This window comes from Suncus etruscus, chromosome 2, assembly GCF_024139225.1.
Source record: "Suncus etruscus isolate mSunEtr1 chromosome 2, mSunEtr1.pri.cur, whole genome shotgun sequence".
Lineage (NCBI taxonomy): Eukaryota > Metazoa > Chordata > Mammalia > Eulipotyphla > Soricidae > Suncus > Suncus etruscus.
Genome location: NC_064849.1, coordinates 83,041,538 through 83,048,343, shown reverse-complemented (window position 1 = coordinate 83,048,343; position 6,806 = coordinate 83,041,538).

Genomic DNA, 6,806 nt, shown 5'->3' with positions numbered 1-6,806 from the left:
ACTGAGAACTGTTTTATTTTTTCCATTTTTTCTAGCCTCTGTTGTTGACATCCGATCTCTCCTGAATAACTTTGTAGCCCGGCTCCCTGCTTTCTTGCTTTCATGGGGTTTGGGGGCAGAAATCATTCTTTTTGACAGAGTTGAGTTTAATATAAATGTGTGGGAGATAGTTGGGCTTGAGAACCAGGAGGATGCTGGCAGGCATTGGGGGAGCCTCAGAGAGTGAATCCAAGGAGCAGTGTCAGGTAGATGTGGAATTTGGACATTCGTACTTGGACAAGTAGCCTCACTGCAGGGCCTCCATGAATTGCTTTATAACAAACACACATCTGCATTCTGCTTGGCAACCTGCTATTCCTTTTTGGCAGTTAGCAATTTATTTTGGGCACCAGTCCTGGCATTGGAGTTAAAGTCAAAATAGGTTAAATACCAGTTGGGAACAGTCTGAGAGCTGGAGCTGATGGTACCAGGGGGGCCAGACAAGGTTTCTGGTTCTCACTAGTCAATACTGAAACCTCACAGTTTTGCTTATTCACCCAAGTCCCAGGAATAATTGTTCCACAATATTTTTATGACACTGTAAAGCATATATGTTTCATTTCTATTTTTATTATAACACTATAATTTACCAAGTTGTTTATAATACATATTAAAAGTTCCAATACTGATCCCACCACCAGTGTGACTCTTCTTTCCCCAGTGTCTCCAATCTCCTACTCACCACCTTAGTCTGCCTTCATGCAGGTATAGACTTCATATTGTTTGTGATAACACAAAGGCAAAAGGTATTATAAAAACTTAGATATACAAGGGCTATTTAAAATAACTCTTCTTTTTCTCCATGGTATTACTAAAAGTCAGTTTCTAAGGATTTATTGGGCGGCAGTCCCTTCTTGAAGGCCTTATGGGATGATTATAGGGGAAGTCAGATTCTTTCTGATGTCCTGCTTGCTGTCTGGAGAAACAGTGAGGTAAACCTCTTTACCTTTAGGCAGGTGGGTTTTAAATAGAAAATGCTGGTGACTAGAAATAATGTTCCAAGAGGGAAGAACTAGGTGGAATCACTGTGGTCGGTGGAAGAGAAAAGAGGTTCAGGAGTGAAACTACTCAGGAGAAAAAGTTGGTTTTTTAATGGTTCTTTATTTTGAGCAAATAAGTGGGGGACAGGGTTTGCTCTCTTTGTTCCAGGCTTGGTAGTAAACATACATGTGTGCTCTGTTTTCAGGGGATTATGGGGTGTGATGGTGAATGGGGTGGGGGAAAGCAGGCCTTGGGGGCAGTGAAGTGAAAAGGAAACTCTAGGAGTTAACTTGGCCATTACTTCCCTGAGCCAGGGTCTGGTTTTGAGTTGGAGTTGAGGGAGAAGCAAGTATCTGGGTGCCTGTTATACCTCCAAAACTACTGCTTGCTCAAGATACTCCCAACATAGAAAAATTTACTTCCCCACTGGAATTTGTGGTCTTTAACCCTCCTCCCATTTAATCTTTTGCAATGGGCAAGGTGAGTTTCTCAACTTCATTGACATTTTATAAGGTATCTATATATTTAAATTTATGTTTTATTGAGGTGACAATGGTTGACAAGAATGTTCATGTCTATGTTTTAGGAGACCAATGTTAATAGATCATGCCCCATTGCCAAAGAGCCAATACTTCCAACCACAGTCCATAAGGCCCTTTAGTACCTTGATAAGACCATATTGTGGTGAGTCTCAGTTTTCATTGAACACTTTGGCCTATTCCTGGTAACCATGGTGATGAACAGTTTGGAGCAGAGATGGTCTGGGTGAGTCTGGTCTGAACCCACTAGAGTTTAGCAGCACCCTGGTCTTCACCCCTGGGGTGAATGCAGCACCATGGGCCCTCTCTAACCCATCCTCAAATGCTCCCCATTATTTCAGGTGTCTCTGAGGAGTAAAGACAGCACTGCTTGAGAACTGTTCATGGAAGTAGAAGTAAAGACTTTTTGTGGGCATCTGAAAAGGATGGGGTTGGAGGGAGGGTGGGGAGGAAGGGAGAGAGAGAAAGAAGGAGAGAGAGGATCTATTTTCAGATTTTCCCTCTGGTTAAAAGTCTGATTCAATGGTGGTGGGAATTGTCCTAATTGCATTATCACTATGTACCTTAAATATAACTGTGAAAAACTTGTAATTCACACTGGTCCCAATAATAATTATTAAAAAATAAGTCTGATGTCAATGTACACAAGCAGAGGGAGCTGTGTTTCCCTATGCTGAATGTATTGTCTGCTCTGGGGCTTGCAATTTGCGCCTGTGATCTCGAGCATGAAGAGCCGAGTCCTGTACCCACAGACTCAGAACTGCTTTTCCTTTCAAAGGTCTTGTGCAGGTACCTCGTGGTTGTGGGCTGCTTCTGTGGCCTTGAACTGTGAGGGTGAATCAACCAGCCATCAAGTCTGGGAGAGCCTGGGTGGCAGTGCTGTCAGCATACTTTAGGGTGGTGCTAGTTCACCCCTTTTATTTGGGACCTTGATTCTCTTTGAACTCTGTGTAGTTTCAGATAAGTGCTTTTATTTAGGCACTATGATTTAGAAATGTGACCATACGAGGGTTTCAGACATCCGATGTTCCTGCCACTTGTCACCTTCTGTCCACCAATTTTCCCAAGTCCTGCCTTCAGTTCACCCTGCCTTTTTTTTTTTTTTTTTTTTTGGTTTTTGGGCCACACCTGGCGGTGCTCAGGGGTTACTCCTGGCTGTCTGCTCAGAAACAGCTCCTGGCAGGCACGGGGGACCATATGGGACACCGGGATTCGAACCAACCACCTTAGGTCCTGGATCGGCTGCTTGTGAGGCAAACGCCGCTGTGCTATCTCTCCGGGCCCTCACCCTGCCTTCTTAACATGCACCTTTTTTTTATTGAATTTTTATGGTTTGAGTCCATTGTGCATAATTCATGGCTTTGTGGTTTGTCGATAGGGTTGCCCACCCTCAACACCACTGATATATCAGTGGTCCCTGATTGCAATTGTCTCTGTTCCCTTCAGTCCATCTAGTCTTACTCCTTACTCCCCCTTCCCATTTTATTATTGTTTAGTTATTTAGTATTTAGTTATTTTGGGGGACCACAACTGGATGTTTTTAAGGGTTATTCCTGGCTCTATACTCAGGATCACTCCTGGCAAGCTTGGGGGACCATATGGGCTGCCAGGGATTGAACCCAAAACGGCAGGATGCAAGAAAAACATACTACCCATTGTACTACGTCTCTAGCCCCTCCCAAGTTTTTATTTCTATACTTTCCTTTTGACTATTTAGAAGGAAAGATAGGAAGTGGGAAAACAGAGCAGGTAGAACTTTTGGGTGATATGGGAGTATAAGGAAGGAATCACAATGATCTGTTAGAGGGTTGTGGGACCTAAAAGCTCAGCAGTGAAACACCTACTTTACATATGTGAGGCCCTTAGTCAGTCCTCAAACCTCCAAAACATAATGTAATGAGAACAAAATCAAAAGTGATATTAATCTACTAGAGATTTCATAATCAATACAAATAATAAAATTTCAGAGCTGAGTGCTTTTATAAGATGACTAGTAATTTAGGCATGAGTCCATGGTATTGCAAGAAATTCTATGGCCCATTCTTAGGGCAAAACAATTATCAGCAGTCAGTGTATCATGTATCCCCTAGATAAATATTTTCAGGATGCAGGCTACGCTTCACTTGAGCAGGTTATGTGGCAATTACACCTGACAACAAAATGCAGTTTACAACCCAGGAAGTTCAGCTTTGCTTGTGGAAAATTTATTCATTCCACTGGGTGAAGCCACTTTTATTTTCATGAGTTTACTGTTCAACTGTCATTATATCTTCCATGCATTGCATCCTTAGCAAATGCTTCCAGTCCACTAGATGCATTTGAAATAGCTAGTGGTACATCCCCTAGATGCATTTGAAATACTAGTGGTACATCCCAAGTGAATGTTAAAATATTCTAAATGCTGGAGCTTTAAATGGTTACTCACTAGTTTCCCAACTATATGTTTAAAAATTGTCAAGGGCATTCACCAGAAAAAGGGAATAGTAGGGACTGTTAGTTTGATCTTGGACATCTCAGTGGCTCCCCAAACCCACCGAGACTGTTTAATGAGTGCAGGGCTATGAATATGCCCTGAGCACTTCCAGGTGTGCCCCCATCCCCAAAGGTTGCTTGTTATAGGGTTTCAGAGGTAAAGCAGATATGAAAGAGCAGGTGGGGCTTGAGTTTGCATCTTTGAATGCCCAATCATGTCATGGGGAGATGTTGCAACTGTTCAAAATGAGACCCAAAAACCAACCAATTGAATTTTATAGAGGCAAATATTGAGATGTAATATTTTGCCAACGATTTAATGCCTATTAATTTTGGGAAACCTTTCATGTATCATGATTGATAGCTTGTCAAAGACATCACTATTTTATCAAAGAGAGGGATGCATGAGGAGATTGACAAAGGTGGATGAAAAACAAAATTCAGGAGACCCGCAGTGTTCTTCATTGGAGGCTTTTGGCTGCAGTTTCTATGGCAACCGGTGATCTGGATTCCAATGGAAATGCTTGTTTTCTCCATCCAGAAAATTTGGCCCGGAGCTCAAAAAGGATCCAGCAGGAAGCAGCCAGGAACGGATCCTGCCAACACTATCAGAATCTCTTTTGAGATGTTAGGAGGATCAATACTGAATGTGGATTGAAATAATGACCTAGACCCCATCACACTGACACACAGACACACACAGACACACCTCTCCTTGAGCACACACACACAACACACACACACACACACACACACACACACACACACACACACACACACACACACACACACACACACACACACCCCTCTCCTTGAACAATACAGTTGCAAATGCTCCTCTACTTAGCGATGGGGGAATTTAGAGACTAGTTCCAAATGGAAACTTTAATAGCTTTCAATCAGGGTGACTTTTTGCCTCTGGGGGAGACATTTAGTGATTCTATGAGAGGACTCTTAGTGATGTCTGGGACATTATTTTGATTGTCACAAGTGGCTCTCCTTGTGTTGTGTATTGGTGTGGTGGTGGACAAGCAGAACGTTGACTACAAGTAACTAGTAGACAGAGGTCAGGCAATGACCTTAAAGACACCACAGTGCACAGAACAGAGGGACTCCCCCCAAAAAGGAGACTGACAACCCTGCATCTAGCCTCACTAATAGTGATGGGACTTTTATGGGACACAGAGAACATTTATTAATAGATACATTCCTTTGGAGGCCACCCTGTTTATAATTTGTTTTCCAGATCTCGCATTTCATTGCGCTTTTCTATTTAAATTGAAGAAAAAGGAGGAAACCAGAGAGAATGAAAGGGGGGTAGGGCACTTGCTTTGCACATGGCTGAGACGGTTCATTCCCCTGTCACCTTACTATTGTCCACCTAGCACTGCTAGGAGTGATCCTTGAGCACAGAGCCAGGAATAAACCCTGCGCACCTCCAGGTGTAATCCTAAAGGAATAAAACAAAAACTGAAATAAACACCATCATTTCTAGTGCCCAGGGCAATCGCCTAGATTCTAGGCCCTAGAACTTGCAGCGCCGTTTGTTCAAGCTGGTAGAGGGTTTTCGTGGCACGCACGCGCGCGCGCGCGCGCACACACACACACACACACACACACACACACACACACACCCTCTACTGGGTTAGAATTTTCTAGTAGAACCAAGAGGTGTCACGTCTAGAATTTGGGACACGCTCAGCCAGCTTATTATTATTATTATTATTGTTATTATTATTATTATTATTTATTTATTTTAAATGGAATTGTTTTTGACAATAGACTTACCTTTCGGCAGCTGAAAATAGAAGCGCTTTTCCCAGTGGCTGCATTTGCCTTTTGACTTGTGTCTCCTAAAAGAGGTGACTTTATGTCACTTTGGATTTTGAAGGACAATGCCTGAATTTCTACGCCCAAATCCACTCCTGGGTTCAAGGATTCAGATCTCTTGGGCAGACAACCGGCCAAATCCTTTTCTTTGCAGAGGAGTAGGCGAGCCAGACAGCGATCCAAACAGCCAGAGGGCGCCCCAAGGCCGCAAAATAGAATCTCCGCAGGTTCTGCTGGGTTTTGCGGGAACGCAGGCTTTGTCTGAGGCTACAGCAACCGTTGTAAGCGCAGACACCCTGTGTTTGCTGCGTTTGTGGCGTTGGCTCCGGATCCACAGAGAAGACAGGAGGGATCCGCCTCTAGCCGAGGCTGTTGTCTATGATCCGTGGTCAAACAAAGTGGCACCCCCTTTGCCCCCCCAGGACATCCCGAACCCACCGAAGTTGGCCACGGCGGCTTTGCCCAGGGCGCACGTGTGCGGCTTCTCTCGCTTTCCCCATCCTCCAAGCAGCCCTGGAAGATCCGGAGAAAGCACAAAAGCCAGAAAACCGACGGCCCCTGGGCTCGGTGCGTCCTCGGTGGCGCCGGCGGGTTCAGCCCCGCGAGTGCTGGAACCGCGCGCCCGGCTAATGCTCTCGCGGTGCGCCCTGAGCGGGCGGGCACCGCCCAGGCGTGCCAGCTCCTGGAGACCACCCCAAAAAAACCTGTAGACATGGGTCCTGCTGAGTTGAGGGGAACCCTCCAGGACCCATCCCACGCCTGCACCCCACACCTCACTGTCTCACCTCTCAGCCTGCTGTCCAAGAGGGACAGAAATTGGGGTGCTGAGAAGGGCAGCAGGTGGAGAGCTGGGGAGGTGGTGTTGTGGGGGGGCATCATGGGTTCCCTTGGAGGCCGCTTTTTCATTCAAGTCTGAGCCAAGAGATGTAAAGAAAGGAGAGAAGC